Here is a 21924-nt window from a genome sequence, read left to right on the forward strand (position 1 = left end):
ATCAACCCTTATTGATCGTTATCAACCTTATCGCACTAGAACCAACTTATCAACCATTATTGGTTGTTATCAACCTTATTGGACTTGATCCGAGGTTTATCAACTGTTATCTATCGGTATCAACCTCATCGCAATCGATCCGATCTTTATCAACCCTTAGCAAACTTATCGAACATGAACCGGCCCTTATCATTATCGGTCCTCGGACTTCATCCGATCCTTATCAACTTTTATCGCCATCATTATCAGCTAATATTTATATCCACTGCAGGACGATCGAAGGCCTCTCCCTGCTATATCCAATTTCTGATCCCAACTTGCGCCTGCAAATTTCCTAGCTTCATCACCCCCCTAGTTCTTAGCTGTCCTCGACCGCGCTTCCCTTCTCTTGGTACCCATTCTATAACCCTAATGTAACCCGACCGGTTAGCCATCCTACGCATTACATAGCCTGCCCAGCTCCATTTTTTCGCTTAATGTCAACTAGAATATCGGCTATCCGAGTTTGTTCTCTGATCCATATGTTCGGACCGGCAGAATGCAATGATTGTACACTTTTCTTTGCAACGGCAACGGTAAGCTCTCAGTGAGTATTTCGCAATGGCTTCCGCATGCACTCCAACCCAATTTTATTCTTCTGTAAATTTCCTTCTGAGGATCAGGGTCGGCTTTGAGTAATTTACCTAGATAAATATACTCCTTGACAGACTCTAGAGGCTGACTGGCGATTCTGAATTCTTGTTTCCTTGCCAGGCTATTCAACATTATCCTTGCCTTCTGCATATTAATCTTCAACTCAACTCTTATACTTTCTCGGTTAAGATCCTCAATCATTTGTTGTAATTAATCCCCATTGTGGCTGAACAAATGACAAAGTCACCTGCAAACCGAAGGTTGCCGTGATATTCGCCATTGATCCTCGCTCCTAAGCCTTCCCATTCTAACAGCTAGTCTAAGTTCCCAGTCTAAGGGCGGTATAGTCGGCGACAAAAACGGCCGCGTTCACAGCGAGTCTCTCGTTCAGCGTGAGGAAGTGTCGTTGCCACCGCCAACTCTCATGAAATGCGCAGAAGATCGCCTGGTCACATCTCGGAGGTTCGTTCTAAATTCATGGTTACGGCAGGAGTATTAAGCATGAAGTGCGTTTAGCTCCAGTTGTCGGGGACCTTCAAGTGACCTTGAGCCAAAAGCCAGAGCCGTCATCCGGGCACTCTAAACGAGAACATGCCGGCAATTTGAGAAGAAAACTTATTCACCCGTAGGCACGCACACAACTGTGGTATGAAGGTATGAAGGTAATTAAACTTATCGCACATGCAATACATCATACTTGACATAAACACAACAGATGAGCAAACGAAAATAAAGTCACAGGCCTGCGCGGCACACACAGCACAGTCACAGCGTAAGCTGGAGGAATGGCTCAAGAGTAGCTCCACTTTCGGCACCATGAACAACAGGGTCTTCGCGGCGACAGGGGCACGACATCGCACCAGGCAAGATGCCTTCATGCTGCTTGATGTTTCAGACCGCTATCACCTGGACTATCTGGTCATGGCTCATCGACTCAGACCACCTTCCGTCAACGTGCTTGCCGCTGACTACGCCGAATAAGACACATCATGCGCCAGTTCTGGATGGAGCCTGCCCGTCCGTCTGGCAACCCGTATCAACGACAGCTGCGTTCGAGGCGGCCGGCGCGCAGTATAAAAAGCACCCAAGCCTACACTTCGGGCACGACATCGCACCAGGCAAGATGCCTTCATGCTGCTTGATGTTTCAGACCGCTATCACCTGGACTATCTGGTCATGGCTCATCGACTCAGACCACCTTCCGTCAACGTGCTTGCCGCTGACTACGCCGAATTCGACACATCATGCGCCAGTTCTGGATGGAGCCTGCCCGTCCGTCTGGCAACCCGTATCAACGACAGCTGCGTTCGAGGCGGCCGGCGCGCAGTATAAAAAGCACCCAAGCCTACACTTCGGGCACGACATCGCACCAGGCAAGATGCCTTCATGCTGCTTGATGTTTCAGACCGCTATCACCTGGACTATCTGGTCATGGCTCATCGACTCAGACCACCTTCCGTCAACGTGCTTGCCGCTGACTACGCCGAATAAGACACATCATGCGCCAGTTCTGGATGGAGCCTGCCCGTCCGTCTGGCAACCCGTATCAACGACAGCTGCGTTCGAGGCGGCCGGCGCGCAGTATAAAAAGCACCCAAGCCTACACTTCGGGCACGACATCGCACCAGGCAAGATGCCTTCATGCTGCTTGATGTTTCAGACCGCTATCACCTGGACTATCTGGTCATGGCTCATCGACTCAGACCACCTTCCGTCAACGTGCTTGCCGCTGACTACGCCGAATAAGACACATCATGCGCCAGTTCTGGATGGAGCCTGCCCGTCCGTCTGGCAACCCGTATCAACGACAGCTGCGTTCGAGGCGGCCGGCGCGCAGTATAAAAAGCACCCAAGCCTACACTTCGGGCACGACATCGCACCAGGCAAGATGCCTTCATGCTGCTTGATGTTTCAGACCGCTATCACCTGGACTATCTGGTCATGGCTCATCGACTCAGACCACCTTCCGTCAACGTGCTTGCCGCTGACTACGCCGAATAGACACATCATGCGCCAGTTCTGGATGGAGCCTGCCCGTCCGTCTGGCAACCCGTATCAACGACAGCTGCGTTCGAGGCGGCCGGCGCGCAGTATAAAAGCACCCAAGCCTACACTTCGGGCACGACATCGCACCAGGCAAGATGCCTTCATGCTGCTTGATGTTTCAGACCGCTATCACCTGGACTATCTGGTCATGGCTCATCGACTCAGACCACCTTCCGTCAACGTGCTTGCCGCTGACTACGCCGAATAAGACACATCATGCGCCAGTTCTGGATGGAGCCTGCCCGTCCGTCTGGCAACCCGTATCAACGACAGCTGCGTTCGAGGCGGCCGGCGCGCAGTATAAAAAGCACCCAAGCCTACACTTCGGGCACGACATCGCACCAGGCAAGATGCCTTCATGCTGCTTGATGTTTCAGACCGCTATCACCTGGACTATCTGGTCATGGCTCATCGACTCAGACCACCTTCCGTCAACGTGCTTGCCGCTGACTACGCCGAATTCGACACATCATGCGCCAGTTCTGGATGGAGCCTGCGTGTCCGTCTGGCAACCCGTATCAACGACAGCTGCGTTCGAGGCGGCCGGCGCGCAGTATAAAAAGCACCCAAGACTACACTTCGGGCACGACATCGCACCAGACAAGATGCCTTCATGCTGCTTGATGTTTCAGGTTAGTTACCTAAACAACGCGGTTTGTGTTAAGAGTAGCAACTGCTGTCTTCTCGCGGTGTCGTGCCCACATGCTCTTGAAGACATACTGAAGCGAACGCATGTTTTTTTTCAGCTGGTCTTTGTTCTTGTTTGTGTGACCTTTTGCTCTTGCTTGCTGGTGATGTCGAGTCAAACCCAGGTCCCATGTCAAAAAGCGAGGCTGACGTTCTGCCGTTGCGCTAGAAACCATGCGAAAGCTTGAGGAAGCACAAGGTTCTTTACTAGAAGAGCTAAAAAGGGTCAAAGAAAAGCAGGAAACCTATGAAAACACTGTTCAAATATTTAATGCTAAAGTGGCGACCTCGGAAGCAGCTGTTGCTTCGCGTAGCACAGCAGAGGAAGACAAAAATGAGGAAACTATGTGCGTCTCGGATCAACTGACGGCTATTGCGTCAAGATGTGAGAGAGAGAGAGAGAGAAAAAGGTAAAGGAAAGACAGGGAGGTTAACCAGAGGTTATCTCCGGTTGGCTACCCTGTACCGGGGGAGGGGTAAAGGGATGCGAAAGGAGAGAGGGAAAAAAGAAGTGAAAATAAAGAATAAACAAAAAGGAAGGAAACAAGAAAATCACACACGCACACAAAACAGAACTGTTTCTGTGGGCACTGTCATGAAGTCCGCGAAGGCGTTCGCGTGTTGCATTGTCTGAACGTTCCGTCCTAAGTAACACAATGCAGAGTCACAATTTGTCATTGAGTCCGGTGTCTTTCAAGTAACGCAGCAGTGCCTTCAGGGCGGCTCGCGCCGTTGTTTGTGTAGGCCAGTTTCCAAGGATGTTCTTTTCTGTTATTGGGCGTTTGTCCAGTTGATCTATTGTCGCTGAGAGAGCTGCTCTCTGCGGGTTGAAACGAGGGCACTCACAAAGAAGGTGTGCGATTGTTTCGTTACACCCGCAGGATTCACAAAGTGGGCTATTGGCCATTCCGATACGAAAGGAGTACGCATTTGAAAATGCTACTCCAAGCCATAGACGGATTAGAAGTGTGCAGTCCCGTCGTGGAAGGTCGAATGGAATACGAAGCTGTAAATTAGGGTCCAGGGCATGTAGGCGTGCACTTGTGAAATCGGAGGAATTCCATTGCATCAATGTTAGTTCACGCGCAAGCGCGGAAAGTTTTTGCGCTGCGTCGGCTCTCGAAAGAGGAATGGCAACGCAGTTGACACCGTCATGAGCAGATCGGGCCGCTGCGTCCGCTCGATCATTGCCATGTATGCCACAGTGACTAGGCAACCACTGATATATTATATTGTGCCCTTCATCAATTATGCGATGGTGTACTTGTCTTATCTCTGTGACGAGCTGCTCATGTGATCCATGGCGCAGTACTGAGAGTAAACTCTGTAGGGCTGCCTTGGAGTCACAGAAGATTGACCATGGATGGCGTGGTTCCTCCAGAATGAAATGAAGAGCCGCACGGAGGGCTACCAGTTCAGCAGCTGTTGTTGATGAGACATGTGACGTCTTTAGCGTTTAGATGTGAGGATGTAGAAAATAGGATGCGGCCCTGGAATCTTCTTTTTTTTGGCATAGAAGATGAGTCAGGTGAAGACTGGGCAATGTCCGACCAAAAAATAGGTAAATTCTCCTCGGAAGAATTGCAGATGACCGCTAACAGCATTGAATTTGATCGCGTTCACCGTTTAGGAAAATATAGCCCAGAAAAGCGAAGGCCAATAATTGCCAAGTTGACCTATTTCAAGGACAAAGTACTCATACTGCCATCGGGGCCTAAACTTAAGGGAAGAAATTTTGCGATACGCGAAGATTTCTCGCCTGCAACTCGCAAAGCCAGGGCAAAAGTGATAAATTTCGCAAAATCGCAAAAAAAGAAGTATAAGTTGTCAGTTGACAAACTGCGTATGGACTCAAAAACCTATATTTACAATCTGACGACTGATACTGTCATGCAGTTCAATCGATAGCTCATGCGCAGTGAACGTGCGCACATCTTGAAAGAGCCGAAACCAGTCATTATGTCTTCCCTCTTGTCAATATCATTCACTAATATTCGAAGTATATTATCTAAGTGTGCTGAAACCTCGTCTTTCCTCGAAGACAGTGATTCCGATATGATCGCTTTCACTGAAACGTGGCTACACCCAGACATTAGTGATTGCGAAGTTCTTTCAGGCTCCAGCTCATTTAACATATAAAGGCGCGATCGCATTCATAGGCTAGGGGGAGGCGTTCTGCTTGGCATTAAGAAATCGCTAACATCGTTTTATATTAATACAGATTCTGATCTGTAACGGCCTGCATTACATCTTCCACCAAAATATTGATAGGCAACTGTTACCGAGCACCGAACTCCGATCACTCCTTGTCAGACAAGCTGAGTGAAAGCATTGCGAGAGCACTTGAGCTCTTCCACGCAGATGTCACTTATCTTTTCGGTGACTTCAATTTTCCGCAGATTGACTGGACACTGCCCCATGTACTGTTTCATCAGGCCTCATTGATCTGACTTTAGATTTTAACCTATTTCAAGTAGTTACCCAACCTACCCGCGGTCCCAGTATACTAGACCTCATCTTTACAACAGCTCCTGATACAGTCAGTAGAATAACTTACTTAGATGGACTGAGCGACCATAAATTACTTCAAATCACCATTAACATTCCGCTTCCTTTCACTGGTGTAACGAGAAAACAGATTCGCGACTATAACCGAGCTAATTACGATTCCATTAATGCCGAACTGAAAGTCTTTTATGATAACATCTTAATGCCCCATTTTCATAACAGGTCGGCTGAAAGTAACTGAGTTCTTTTTAGAGACAAGCTCACAGAATTTGTATCCGAGCACGCTCCACTTATCACAATATCTAACGATAAAATTAACCCTTGGTTTACGAGAAAACATCAGCATAAGACAAAAAAGAAAAGGCCTGTACGATGCCGCGAAGCGAGAGTGTACGCCAGATGCATGGGTTAATTATAAAACTACCTGAAATTATACTGTTCTGCTCTTTGTGAAGCCAAAGATAAGTATTTTTCAGAAGACCTTATCGCACTACTAAAAAATAATCCTAGTAAATTCTGGAAAACGATAGGTCAACGTAGCCTGGGAAACGATATCTCGATACATAATGCTTACAACACCCCATATTCGAATGCTGACATTCCCATTTCATTAAACACGTTTTTACATCTGTTTTTACCAAAGAAGATAATTGTAGCATCCCCTACGTCAATGATTTTGATTACCACTGCATGGCACCTGTCGACATTACACTTAATGACATTGTGCACCTGATCAATAACCTTAAAGTGTCTTCGTCCTCCGGTGTCGACGAAATAAATTCAAAAATACTAAAAAATACCACTTCAATTTCCAGCGTCATCTTACTTCACATCTACAAACAGTCATTATCAACAAGCGAACTGTCCACTGTACTGGAAAATAGGAAAGGTAGTACCCGTTTTCAAAAGTGGTAATCAACATTCGCACGAAAATTATCGCCCCATCTCACTAACATGCATTTGCTGCAAGATGCTCAAACACATTATCGCATCGCATATCTACGATCACCTAGAATGAAATCATTTCTTCTTCCCAAATCAGCATGGATTTCGAAATGGCTTCTCCTGTGAGTCACAGTTATTTGAATTCACTACTGACGTTCATAACAACAAGAACGATAACTTACAAATAGATTGCATCTTCCTAGATTTTTCTAAAGCATTCGATCGCGTACCACATTGCCGACTAATTTCAAAACTTTCTGCGCTTAAATTAGATTCGCTAACCTTGTCATGGGTCCGTAACTTTCTTTCTAACCGCCAGCAGTTCACCGTTGTCAATAATTACTTCTCTACTCCTTCCTATGTTATATCTGGGATGCCGCAAGGTAGTGTCCTTGGTCTTTTACTATTCTTAATCTACATTAATGACCTGCCAAATAACATATCATCTTGTATACGTATATTTGCTGACGACTGCATCGTTTACCGTTCCATAAAAAGTGCTGATGATCACCAATCCCTCCAAAGTGACCTGGATCGCATTAACAACTGGTGTAAATCATGGCTAATGACTCTTAACATTTCAAAATGTAAAATTATCTCATTTACCCGTAAATCAGTTCGTTCGCTCTTTCCTTAGAACATCAATAGCAACACATTGGCTAGAACCACATGGTATAAATATCTAGGCGTTCGCCTCACACAAAATCTTTCCTGGGTTGACCATATAACTACCATTTCTGCTACTGCTTCTAGATCATTGGGGTATCTTCGTCCCAACCTACAATCCACTACTCCTCACGTACGTAAACAGGCCTACCAAACATTTGTCCGACCCCAGTTAGAGTACACATCATCCATTTGGTCACCTCATCAAAAATATTTAACACAGAAGTTAGTAGCTATTCAGAACAGGGCTTGTCATTTTATCACGGGAATTATAACAACTTGTCCAGTGTAACCCAGCTAAAGCTCGAACTTTCACTCCATCCATTAACATTACGTCGTGACATTGCGCTTTTGTCTCTCTTTCATAAATATGTCACTGCCACTCGATCCCCGCTAGCACAATTGCAACGTTCCTCTCACTTATCGCACAGATTACACAATGACTTCAGCTACTCCCGTGTCTACGGCACCACTAATGCTTTTAACTACTCGTCACTCCCGCGTGCCATACGACTGTGGAATGATCTTCCAAACAGTATCGCCCTTCAGCGTAATCACGATAAATTTTGCGAGCATCTCATCAACCATTTCACTGATAATGCTTAGCTGGTCCATTTGCTCCCATGATTCATGCATCTTTTTTTTTTCAAAGTGATGGAGTTGCATTAAGTTCTGTTTGCTATCCCATGGAACTACTACCGGTAAACTGCGTAGTCTGTTTCACTACGCTCCATTCGATCTGTCCAACACGCTGTTGAATTTATTTTATGTGTTTCAAACTTGCCTATTCATGTGACATACATATGACCAGTTTTGTACTTGGACATGTTTTTTTTTTGCTGTTGTTCATTTTGTTCCGCACTGTTCTTACTGGCTTTGATGTTAACCCCATTTGTTCTTACTTTGTTCTTAGTTTGTATCGCCCCCCCCCTTACACAATGCCTCTTCGAGGCCTGTAAGGTACTTGTAAATAAACAAAAATAAAGGTCTCGTCGTCTCGTTTTCATGAGAACGATCTGAACTGTCCGCGCGGCGTCGACGTCATCTGCGGCTTGTACAACAGCAGACTGTTGTGCTCTCTGCACAACAGTCTGCTGAGAACCATGATGCCTGGTTGTAGCTGCGCACGTAGCTCTACGATTCGCTTCTCCAGCAGCGGTTCGTACCTCGCGAGCAGGTGCCATAACGTGTACCGAAGAGGCATCCAGAATACGTGGCGCACATCTCACATACCTTGACCCGTGGCATGGTACGTTGTTGTTGTTGTTGTTGTTGATGATGATAATGATGATCGTTTATTGGCATCTTCTAAACGGGGTGGTGACAAATAGTCACCTAGACTGCTTGAGTTAACAAGGTTCAGCCACGTCCAGCATAAAACTGCTACATGGAACTGCTACATGTCGGGACACGTGGTGAAATATTACCGAAAAACAAAGTAAATTTTGCACGTATCCAAGCTACATTGCGCGCATGTCACATGGCGTGTCAAACGGCCCGATATGATGCTAATGATGATGATCCTGATATAATGACATTTCCTTTGAAACGAGATGGTGACAAACAGTCACCAAGCCCGCTTGAATTAATCGGGTATGCCATACATGCTTTTCATTACATCTATATTGTTACGGAGTGCGATAGGCCTTTATTTCAGGGAGCCGTAGGGCAAGTGGGTGCCGATACTGCACATCGTCCTTCTCTTCCTTGCTGCTCGCCTAATGTTATCGTTGCTGCTGCTGCTGCTGCTCCACCACCTTTGACGCACTGTAACAATATTTATACATCCCCATAATCTTATTTTTCTTCCTCAAGACTTCTCCATATACCTTGTAACGCTACCTATGCAGCTGCTACATGGTGTGCCACCTGATGCAATACTTTGCTACTGCAATGCACGTATGGACGCCACGCGGCGCGCATCTCACATCGCAAGACAAGTGGCAAGATACGATGCTAATGATGATGATGATGATAATTTATAGACAACTGCCAAGCTTGATTTAATCAGGTACACAATATGTATTTTTCTAGTATTCATGGATCATCATCAGCCTATATTTGTCCACTGCAGGACGAAGGCCTCTCCCTGCGATCTCCTATTACCCCTGTGTTGCGCTAGCTGATTCCAACTTGCGCCTGCAAATTTCCTAACTTCATCACCACACCTAGTTTCATGCCGTCCTTGACTGCGCTTCCCTTCTCTTGGTATCCATTCTGTAACTCCGGTTAGTTCACCGGTTATCAATCCTACGCATTACATGGCATGCCCAGCTCCATTTTTTCCTCTTAATGTCAACTTGAATATCGCCTAATCCCCGTTTGCTCTCTGATCCACACCACTCTTACGACGCTCGCTTTGGGACCGGGGTACGCGGGCTCGAATTCCGCCTCGGCATGAAAGTTTATTTTCTTTTTTTTCTTGGTAGTTTCTTGCTATGCACCACCAAATACGGCTGGCTTAAACATCTTCGCTGTTAAAACCAACAGGTCGCAATGAATCCCCGCTCATGCCACAAAATGTTGCCCCTTGGTTCCATTGAAATAGGACTTCGCGTCCTAATAACCTTTGGAAAGCGAGACTCATCACAGAAACAACAGCATCAGTGTCCACTAACGCCAATGTAGACACACCATCAACGAGGAATTCCACTTTGTTCTTCAACATAAACACAAGCGGAGTCATATCTTTCAGCGGCCAATATCCAGCGACATCACCTCCATTGGCCGCGCTCTCTAGTTTTCCGGCCGTGGCGACCTTGAACGACGCCGTGGTGAAGGATACCGGTGCAATCGAGGAACATGAGGTGGCGTCACGCTACGGTCGGAGGCAGGTGAGCGGTTCCGGATGTTTCCTTAACAAAAGTTGCTGCTAGAAGGCGATTGCGCCATAGAAGGTCATTGGGTGTTGGGCGTTGGGGCAGCAAGTTGGTCGTACCGAGGCCTTTGGAGATGAGGACAAAAACGGGATATATGACCAAGAACGCCGTAGATGTAGCATGTCGGAAGCGGACGGCTTCTGCAGTAGTCTTCAGAACTGTCAGACACGTTAGCACGCTTAGGACGACTGAATTGGTCGTAATGCGCAGCATTGCCAGTGGTGGGGCTTCCAGAGGCGCCGGCGTAACGAGATACGAGGTTCAAATCGGGTATCCGAAGAGTAGTGGCCACGCGATGCCGGTGTGTGTCGGCACTGTGATAAATCCGCGACGTTGACCGACGGTTGCCATGCATTCAAAGGTGGAGATGTAGCCAGGACTTGCGAAAAGGAGGCATCAGAGACATCAGGCAGGCGACGTGCCGTCTCGAAGTGTCTGCCCAGCTCTTCGCGGACGATCTGTCTTATGGTCGACGCCAGGTCAAATGAAGAGATCATATCAATACTGGCCACAGTGGTAACATTGGCCAATCGGCGAAACTTTGGCATTATTCGGCGCATCTTCAGCGCCTCGAACATACGGCAGTGCTTCATGACATCAGACACTGAAGCAAGACTGTCCTTGCCGATCAAGAAATTATACACGTCCTCTGCTGTGCCCTTGAGCAGGTGCCCGACGTTGTCTTCTTCAGACATTCTTGCGTTAGTTTGCTTGCAGAATTTCAATATATACTCGATATAGGCAGTGCAAGTCTCACCTGGTAGCTATGCTCTCTGTGCCAGGGCGTGCTCTGCGCGGTTCTTTTTTGCGTCCGCGTCACCGAAGCATTCCTTTAGGTCATGAACGAAGCGTTCCCACGTCGTTAGTAGTAGTAAACACTTTATTTAGGTCCTGAGAAGCTATGCAGGGGGGCCTGCTAGCCGTTGGCTAGTCCCATGTCGGAACAGAGAGGCGCCGTGCCTTTTCGCTAATAATTCTTTGTGATTCTCAAACCAGTGTTTGTCAGTGCGAAGACAGCGTTGGTTAGTTGGTCGGTAGTGTCCCAGTCGTTGTACTTGCTTACTCGCTGGTAATGCCTCAGCCACTCTTCTACATCTTCACCTGCTTTCCCAGCGAAAACCCGAGGTTCTCGGTTGTAGCGCTACGTACGAGCAGGCTTTGATCGGTCCCTAAGCGTCTCCTTCGTTGAGCATGTTAACAGGCAAAGGTGGTAGTCCTGCGGGGATACGACTTCAGCGAAGAGTATATGAATCCGGGTCCGTGGTTACTTCAAGTACCCAGCACCTTCACCAAAACTGTTACGACGCGAGAAAAACGGGGTTTATTAAACAGGTTTCAGGGCGAGCCTCAGACGGGCAAAAATCGTTCTCTTTGTCGTCTTCTCCGCTCACACTCCTTCCTCTTCCACTCATGCAGCTACCTTGACTATAATGTTATATATATCGAGCCTAAGTAAAATGAGCATTTCCAAGAGTATTCAGAATAAAAAAAAATGTAAAAAACAGAGCTTTTACTTGCACTAAGAGCATCACGTGGCGCGCGAGCTCACTTACACCCCTATCTGCAGGTATTTTGATATAGAAGGCCTCGTTTATTTTGCACGTTAGTTTGTTTTTATAAGCAGACAAAATCATAGTCTCACAAAGGACAGGTCAATGACGGCTGTTGCAGTCATTGGTAAAGTATGAGTGGTTATCCTGGTCAAGTAATCGTCGATGCTCTTTTAGACAGGTAATAACACACCAGCCGGTTTGGCTTATGTAAACATGGCCGTATGATAATGGCAACAAGTACACGACGCCTAGTTTACATCTTACGAACCTGACGTCTCCTGTTAAAGCAAAGACACACTTCTTCTTGTTCGTGTTGTGATACTCTTGGCCCACCGCTTGGCAGATTCGTTGCAACTTTTTGGAGCGCGGAAAATAACGTCAACGCCAAACCAACTGGCAACGTTCTTCAGTTCGTGGGAAAAACGATGGACACAAGGCATTACAGCAATGCGTTTTCGTTGTATCTCATCTCTGCTTCTATATTTCTCTGGTTCAACAATCTTAACCATCTTGATATTTTTTCCACCGCTCTACACATAATGTGCTCTGGAAATTTGCAGATTCTAGTCTAGCAATTTCACGTGAAAATCCTAGGTTCATTTTGGGATGGCACGATTTGAACTAGGCGGCCCTAAGGCAACACACTCCAATTCCACTTTTGGCAATTTTTAATGGGCTGACTTATCAGAAAGGGGACAGACATGGATACACAACCTCTCCAATGCTATTCACTTCATGCTTAGAAGTATTCAAACCGTTAAACTGGGAAGGCTTAGGAGTAAGGATCAACGGCGAATATATCAGCAACCTACGCTTTGCAGATGACGTTGTCCTGTTCAGCAACACTGGGGACAAATTACAACAATGATTGAGGACCTTAACCGAGAAAGTGTAAGAGTGGGGTTGAGCATTAATATACAGAAGACAAAGATAAGGTTCAACAGCCTGGCAAGGGAACAAGAATTCTGGATCGCCAATCAGGCTCTAGAGTCTGTAAAGGAGTACGTTTATCTAGGTCAATTACTGACAGGGGACCCTGATGATGACAAGTAAACTTACAGAAGAACAAAAATTTGGTTGGAGTGCATACGGCAGGCATTGCCAAACCATGGCTGGGAGCTTACCACTGTCGTTGAAAATAAAACTCTAAAATATTGCATTCTACCGGTGCTAACACACGGGGCACAAACTTGGAGGTTAACAAAGAAGCTCGAGAACAAGTTAAGGACCGCACAAAGAACGATGGAACGAAAAATGTTAGGCCTAACGTTAAGAGACAGGAAGAGAGCATTGTGGATGAGAGAGCAAACGGGGATAGCCTATATTCTAATGGATGTAAAGAGAAAAAATGAAGCTGGGCAGGCCATGTTATGCGTAGAATGGGTAACAACTGGTGGACCACTGGAGTTACAGAATGGATACCAAGAGAAGTGAAGCGCAGTCGAGGACGGCAGAAAACTAGGTGGGGTGATGAAGTTCGCAAATTTTCAGGCGCAAGTTGGAATCCGCTAGCGCAAGTCAGGGGTAATTGGAAATCGCAGGGAGAGGCCTTCGTCCTGCAGTGGACATAAATATAGGCTGATGATGATCTATTATTGTGTAGTCTTATTCTTATTGTATTCTTATTCTGATTACCTGTTATTTTCGGTTTTATATGTTTTTTTGCTTGTTTAACGGTTCGACATGCACGTCGAAGTCAAGCCCTGCCTTGAATATGTTGTCCGGGCCTCTGTCAAGCTGCAGACCGCAGCTTTTAGCGCTGTCAACCGCCAAACTTGTTTTGGAAATAAAGAATTTGAATTTGAACTTCAAGATCCTGACACCCGAAGAAGAAGCCGCTCATCTTGAAGCGCGTGGCGCGGCCAAGCGAGAATCTGCGCGTCGGAGGCGAGCCGATTCGGAATGCCGTGTCTAGCAGCACTTAGCATTTCCTAGCGAAACTTAGCCAAGCCTAGTAAAACCTGGAAGAAAAGCTAGGTCGATCACGAGCTCCACTATTTACTCCAGCCTTGCACCACTAGTGCAAGCTGCCCACGTTTTTTACAGCGAAAGCTGCATATGGCTAGGCGAAACAAAAAACCGTTCGTCCTATGTTTCGCTAAACGTCTCCATTGGCTGCGCCGTCAGTTATGTCGTTCTCTACGTCCCACCCAAGCACGCGCGCCATTGGCAGCGCCATTAGTGACGTCGTTAGCGAAAGCGTTCCCGCCACTGCCACGTTGACGCTGCTCTGCCCGCAACGCCGTCTCCTCGGCTCGCCGTTGTCGCATGCGTACGATATCTTGAATTAGCATGGCGTCGTGGTTAGCAGCATCCGCCCGCCATTGGCGCTTGTGTTCCACTAGAAACAAACGTGTAACCAATAGTAGAGAAACGCTTCAATACAGCGTCGGGAGTAACCCACTGCTAAACACCGGGGCCGCACGTTTCAGCTTCGCTGCATGGTATCATCAATCGCCTTAGTGGTGTTTCATCTCCACCCAATGCCAGGCTATGGAAACAGCTCAAACTATTCAAGTTGCAGGACGACGTGCTCTACCGTTACATTTTTCTGTCGGAAGCCCATCGATTGGTTCCCATTCTACCGCGCTCTCTGCAGTTTTGCAGGCCTCCCACGATGACCCTACATCAGGCACTTGGGTTACCACAAAAGACACGAGCGCATACGCAGCCGATTCTTTTTGGCCATGTCTTTACACGAGCATAGCTATACAGGGTGTTTCAACGAACACTTTCAAAATTTATTTAAGGTCGCCTGTGGCAGACAGCCCAATTCTAGTTATTGAGCTGGTCTACTCAAAGAGGCGGACATTACTTGCACAAAAAATTGAAATGCATAATCGAATAATTATTAAAACTTTACTAATTAAGTTTTATACTAATTACCTGATGGCCCATATTACAATTTACAAATTGTAGCCGTGGAGTGCGCAAGGCGGAACCACTTAGAATTAATTCTCAGGATGACACCACTTTCGAGATAATCTTGAGTGGGCACGGGAGAGCGGCTGCTATGCAGTCGTTCATGAGCCCATTTCTGCTCTTTGTGCAGTTTATCGCCCTATTTGGCACGTGGCTACCAGTCGTGGACCCAGCGATCACCACCTGCTTTTCATCCGGACCAGTGCTGCTATTGCCTCCGATCATCGATGATACTGAAGTCTGCTTTCCACCAGAAGTGGACGCTGATACGGCGTTTATCGACGAATGGTCGGCAACACTGTCTTCGACAGCAGCGACGCGGGAGTACTTAAGCAGCTGGTCACACCTCGGCCCTTTCAGTGGGCACGGGAGAGCGGCAGCTATGCAGTCGTTCATGAGCCCATTTCTGCTCTTTGTGCAGGTTAGTAAACCAGAATCTCTATATTGTAAGCGCTCTAGCAACGTCTGTTTGCTGCTTCTCCCGTGCCCAAGTGTGGTTTATGAGTGCTTGTGTGAAAGTGTTCTTGTTATGAAGCTGCTGCTTTGCTGTGGAGATATAGAGGAAAACCCTGGGCCTGACAATGATGTATTAACGGCCATTTCTGCACTTTCCACAAAACTTGACCACCGCCACAATGAAGTGATGAATGCTCTTGGTGAACTAAAAGAAAAGCAAGAGGCTCTAACACAGACGGTGGCTGACCTAACAACGAGATTGTCTGCGGTTGAAGCTTTCGTTGAGTCTTTTGAAGCTTCCACAGGCGTAAATGACATCCCACAACTAGTTGTGGAAGCTGTCAGGAGTGAAGGCCAGGCGCTCAGTTCTCGCCTAGACGACCTTGAGGACAAGTCCAGACGCGAAAATTTGATATTCTTTGGCATTCCTGACAGCCATTCTGAAACATGGGCGCAGTCCGAGGGCCTTATTCGCGACATTGTGTCTGGCAACATCAAATTACAAATTTCTGACACCGATGTTTCTGGGGCGCATCGATTGGGATCTTACACAGCTGGGAAGGCTCGACCCATCATTGTCAAATTTTCTTTGCCCAAAACAAAAGATGCCATTCTCTCGCAGAAAAGCAAGCTCAGGGGGTCTGGAATAAGTGTCCGTGAAGACTTTTGTAGAGCCACACGCAACTCCAGAAAAAAATTGCTCGAGTTTGGGAAAGCAAGCGGACAGTCCTTTTCGTTGAAATTTAATAAGCTTGTTATGAACAAGAAAACGTATGTTTATTGCGCAGCGAACGGCAGTGTTTGTGAAGTAAACTTTTCAAGACAAGCTCACGCGCAAAGCGATGTCATCGCCCTATCTGCACGCAACAGTCCTTGTGGCTCGTCATAGCTTGGTGTTAATCGATTGAGCGCTAAAAACGCCTCATTTTTCTTTACCAATGTGCGAAGTGTTCAAAATAAACGCGTCCAGTTGTCCTTTGCCATCGATTCCTGTTCCGCAGATATCATTGCTTTGACAGAAACCTGGCTTTCTGCGAAAGTAAAAAAATCAGGAGATACTTGAGTGTGCGAAGTGCTATCGATTCTATCGATGCGATCGCGATGCTCGCTGCGGTGGTGGTGTCTTGATCACGGTTGTCGATACTATCGTTTCTCATGACATTCCAGTTGTATCTCCACTTGAACTTGTGTGCGTGCGCATTGTAATTGCTTGTCGTGAAATCATTCTTTGTGTTTGCTACAGACCACCAACCACGCCGTCATCTTTTTGCAATGAACTTCATGACGTCATTAATCAGATTCTTGTCAGGTACCCAAAATCACCCCTCTTCCTCTTGGGTGATTTCAATTTTCCAGACATTATGTGGAAAAATGCCTCGGCTTGTCTTAGGCAGAATTCAGCAGAATGCAGAGAATTTTTAGTTCTGTCAAGTATTCAACTTCACCCAGCTTGTCCTCAATTCCACACGCACGACTCGCACATCTGAGAACATTTTAGACCTAATACTCACCACAGCACCCGATTTAGCTTCTCCTCTAACGTATTTACCAGGAATCAGCGACCATTCTATAATCCACTTCACTTTGCGAGCCCAGGTTTCCACTAAGAAACAGATTAAGATTATCCAGGATTACAGTAAAGTAGACATCGATGCTATAAACCGGGAATTACAGGTCTTTGTGGACTATTACTTCTCTGGCTTCGAGCAGCGATCAGTTGAAGACAACTGGTTGCTCTACAAAACCAAATTGTTGTCCCTGGTTGACCAGTTTGTGCCAAAAAGAAAAGTTCCATCAAATTCCCGTTCACCATGGTTCAATAATTCCTTAAAAAGATTGCGCAACAAAAAGAAGCGGGTATTCAGGCGCGCAAAACTGTCGCACAAGACTGATCGTTGGACGCCTTACATCAACGTAAATCGAGAGTACTGTACTGCAGTATTAAATACCAAAAAGACATTTTTTGAAACAACACTTCCATCGTTATTGTCTTCTAATCCTCGCAAGTTTTGGAGCATAATTAATCCCACGAAACATACGCTTCTTCAGTTAGTTCAGTCCGGCACGCCAGTAGCTTCAGATAAGTGCTGCGCAGTGCTAAACTCTAAATTTGCTACACATTTTCAGAAAGCTGTCCCCATTGTATTTCCACAATTCCCAAGCTTTTCTTTCCTACCAATGGACCCTATCGCGATCAATGCTGTTGGTGTTGAGAGACTGATTGATAACTTAAAGGTTTCGTCATCTGCAGGTCCTGATTTCATTTCATCGAAAATGCTGAAGTGTACGAAAATATATTCATCACTGATTCTATCGAAACTTTTTCAACAGTCATTACAAATGCAGGTGCTGCCCTCGGACTGGAAGGTAGGGAAGGTGGTTGCCGTGCATAAGTCAGGTGATGTACATTCTCCTGACAATTACCGTCCCATCTCGTTAACGTGCATTCCTGTCAAAATATTAGAGCACATAATATACTCGCACCTTATAGATTTTCTTGAGTCCAATAGTTTTTTCAGTAATTCCCAACACGGGTTCCGAAAAACATTTTCGTGCGAAACGCAACTGCTATCTTTTACTAACGACCTGTTCATTAATGCAGACCTGGGATTTGAAACAGATTGTATATTCATTGATTTCGCGAAGGCTTTTGATTCGGTTTCGCATGCCCTGCTCATCTTCAAACTTAGTCAGCTTAATATCGATCCCAATGTCTTAACGTGGATAAAACAATTTCTGTCTAACCGCACCCAGTACGTGACAACTAATAACGTCTCTTCTGTCCCCACTGCGGTAACATCTGGCGTCCCGCAAGGGTCCGTTCTCGGTCCTTTGCTCTTTTTAATCTACATCAACGACCTTTCTTCCTGCGTTTCAACTTCGACTATCCGTCTATTCACAGATGACTGTGTAATCTACCAAAAGATCACTAACAATACAGATTCGCTAGAACTTCAATGTGACCTCGACAGTGTCTTCGTTTGGTGCACTAATTGGCTCATGACACTCAACCCAACTAAATGTAAAAGCATGCGTATATCTAGGCGTTCTTCTACTCAAAGCATGCCTACCTACGTCCTTAACAATGTTTCTTTACCCCCCACTGACTGTTATAAATATCTCGGCGTTAATATCACGTCTAATCTGTCCTGGGATATTCATATTGAATATGTGACTAGCAATGCGAGCCGCATGCTTGGTTATTTGCGTCGTAATTTTTCCACTGTCCCATCTACCGTTAAGTTAATGCTTTATAAAACCCTCGTCCGCTCAAAATTAGAGTACGCATGCGCCATATGGGACCCTAGTCAATCATCCCTCATAATTACCCTTGAAGCAGTTCAGAATCGCGCCGCGCGTTTCATCCTGTCAAACTACTCCCGTCATTCTAGCGTCACGTCCATGAAAAGAACATTAAATTTACCGGACCTTTCCCTCCGTCGCAAATGCTCACGCCTGAATCTTTTTCTTAAAATATACCATTACAATCAAGTGTTGAAACTCGCTCTATTTTCACCGCCTTGCTACGTTTCAACTAGAACTGATCCCCTTTTCAAAGTAAGCCTACCATTGTGTCGCACTAACTTATATCCTGATTCTTTCGTCCGAAGAACAAGCACTGAATGGAACCACCTTCCCTCCTCCATTGCTGCCATTGCAGATGCAGAACGTTTCAAGATCGCCTTGGAAAATGCTTTGTAACTCATTATCTGTTATTTAACTGCATACGTTTGTAATCATATACCACTCCTTTCTGTAGTGCCTTCGGGCCTTGAAAGTATTTATAATAAATAAATAAATAAATAAATAAATAAATAAATAAATCGCAAACTTTGCGGAGAAATGCATTGGCGTCCCACTTAATTTTCTGCTTCAATGCAAAAAGCGACATTTTGTTAAGAACCTAACTGGAACGCCCATGCATTTCTCCGCAAACTTCAGAAATTAATATATCGAAACTGATATCATCCCGAGAACTCATTCCAAGTGGATCCGCCTGGCGAACTTCACGGCTACAATTTGTAAATTGCAATATGGGCCATCAGGTAATTCGTTAAAAACCTAATTAATGATTTTCTGTTAATTATTCGATTATTCATTTCAATTTTTTGTGCAAGTAATGTCAGCCTCTTCGAGTAGACTAGCTCATGAACTAGAATTGTGCTATCTCCCACAGGCAACCTTTAAGAATTTTTGAAAGTGTTCGCTGAAACACCCGGTATATGAATTGCCTCGCGCCCGCTTTGCCAACACCGTAAGCGACCTACTACTGATCCGGTCGGGAGGCTACAACCACTTCCTTGTCCATCAGAATAGAACCCTTCTATGTCGTCGGTATTGGCCTTTTCGGGCCACTCCCAACTACTCCAGGCGGCAACAGATGGATCGTCACTGCTGTTGACCACTTGACCCGGTATGCTGAAACAGCCTCAATAGGTTCAGGAGTTATTTGCCTCAGAAGTAGCGGCCTTCTTCTTGCAGGCTATTTACTTACGTCAAGGGGTGCCTCACAATCTTTTGAGCGACCGAGGCAAGGCATTTCTTTCAAGCACTCTTAATGATGTTCTGCAAGCGTCCAACACCGTGCATAAGACAACGTCTAGCTACCACCCTCATCCCAATGCCCTAAACTGAGCGATTTCAGCGTACGCTGTGCGACATGCTATCCATGTATATTCAACATGACCATCATAACTGGCATGCAATTCGCCCATTTGTAACATTTGCATACAATACGTCTGTACAACGGACCACCGGATACTCTCCGTTTTGCTTAGTATACGACCGCCACCCAACCTCATCACTCCACGTATCTTTCTTCTGTGGCCCCGTTAACGCTTCCCCATTTATTTGCGATCAGTTTGTGTCTCGTCTGGCCCAATGTCGTCGTCGCGCCCATATGAACACTGAAGCAAGCCAAGACGATGGCAAACATCGGTACGATGCCTCTCACCGCGTCGTTTCCTACCGCCATGGTGACGATGGGCTCCTATGGACACCTGCACGAAAACCCGGTTTATTGAGAAGCTTGAGTCTCGATATATTGGCCGCTACAAACTCATTGAGCAGACCTCGCTGGGGAACTTTCGCGTTACACCTGTTGATGCCCCAACCAGCCTTACTAGACTACCTTCAGTTGTAAAACTCTCCGCGCGTGCGCTTACTGCCGCTGTCGCCACTCCTTGGACAGCCACCAGATGGCGGCGCCGTTCCATCGCGCTCCACTGCAGACGCCTCGCCGCAGCCTTGAGCTCGTGCGGACGGGCAATCCTGCGCGTGTGTCACGCTCACTGGCGTTCTCCCTAAAGTCCGAATTAGTGATACCATGCGAAAGCGGTATCCACCTACAGCAATAAGATATATCGGGCTAGTTGGTTCATACTGAAAGAAGGGTAAACTGAAAGGGTCCTGCATATAGGCACATGAACTGGAGTTGGTTAAGGGAAAGTAAAAATAAGTCAATAAACAACCGCTCAATGATATCTTGGCAGCCGGCGTGGAGTAAAAAGCCATACGCACGGAAGCGAAGTTCCATATCTGGCATGTATTGTTCGCGGATGCTCATAAAATACAAGCCCCGCGCTTCCGATGATCTCCCTCAATTCTGATAAACTTGGCATCTCGAATTCTATATCTTAATTATCAAGTGACGTAGTTATAGAAGTCAGCTTCTTTTTTTTTTTTTTTTTTGAGAGAGAGACATGTTAAGGGTAGTCCCAGAGGTGATGGAATGCAATTTCTGGTCGTTTCATTGTGACGGAATACAGGCGCGTGTGTTACGTTCTATATTGGCTCTTTCGCAAACATGGCACGTATTTTGCTCTGTGGCATTGGTAGAAAGGTTATCGGCCCACTCATTTCGGGAAATTCGGTTTAAGTAAATTATCACATTTTTTCTTGGGTATACCTTCTATGAGCCTTTTAAGAGCCATGATTATGAACCAAATTCTCGTGTATACTCTAAGCTGCTTATATTATATGCGCCCAATACACCTCCGCGTTACGGACAACCCAAGTGGCGACGTAGAGGCAAACCGCTCAACTACTGCTTGGTACTCTTTTTTTTTTGAGCGATTCTGCTCATTTTTACAGATGGGTCCTCAAAAAAAATGTTACGACGTTCTATCGGAAGTGTACTTTCGTCATGACAGTTTCACAAGGGATAAATTCCCATATAACGCCTCAATGGGCCGAATAAACAAGCGCGCGTATTGATTCTAATGCGGCTGCAGCGAGCCAAAGTAGGGTTCAGCGTGCCTTGCGCAAAGCGCCGGCCCGGGGAGGGGAGAAATCCCAGGAGAAGTAAGGAGGAAAGCGCACGCACGAAGGAGAGTGTCGCTACTTTCGAGATCAAGGGGATTTAGGCCGCTCACGTTTACACTGAATTATTCGCAGGAGGGACGCGGACTTCAAGGACGCCTACGGCGGGACCGTCGAGCACGAGCCGCCCATTCCATACTCGATGGAGGCACTGCGGCTTCTGTGGCCGGGGAAGCGCCGGATGGCCATCTGGCCCGTCAGCCACTGTCAGCCACTGAAGTTCACAGAAGGTGTAACTGAACAAGTTCAATCTAACTGATGGTAGAAATTAAACCACTTCCAATGTTGATTTAACTGCTTAAAGTGTA

The 21924-nt window shown here is 46.3% G+C and overlaps 1 long non-coding RNA gene across 1 annotated transcript; it reads left to right on the forward strand.

Moving 5' to 3' along the window:
• The first annotated feature begins 3154 nt into the window (after positions 1 to 3154).
• Positions 3155 to 21839, forward strand: LOC125947372 (uncharacterized). The gene is made up of 3 exons (XR_007468249.1): positions 3155 to 3311; positions 9301 to 9496; positions 21692 to 21839. It is a non-coding gene; the product is annotated as an uncharacterized LOC125947372 (long non-coding RNA).
• The last annotated feature ends 85 nt before the right edge of the window (positions 21840 to 21924 follow it).

This window comes from Dermacentor silvarum, chromosome 8 (assembly GCF_013339745.2).
Source record: "Dermacentor silvarum isolate Dsil-2018 chromosome 8, BIME_Dsil_1.4, whole genome shotgun sequence".
In the NCBI taxonomy this organism is placed as follows: domain Eukaryota; kingdom Metazoa; phylum Arthropoda; class Arachnida; order Ixodida; family Ixodidae; genus Dermacentor; species Dermacentor silvarum.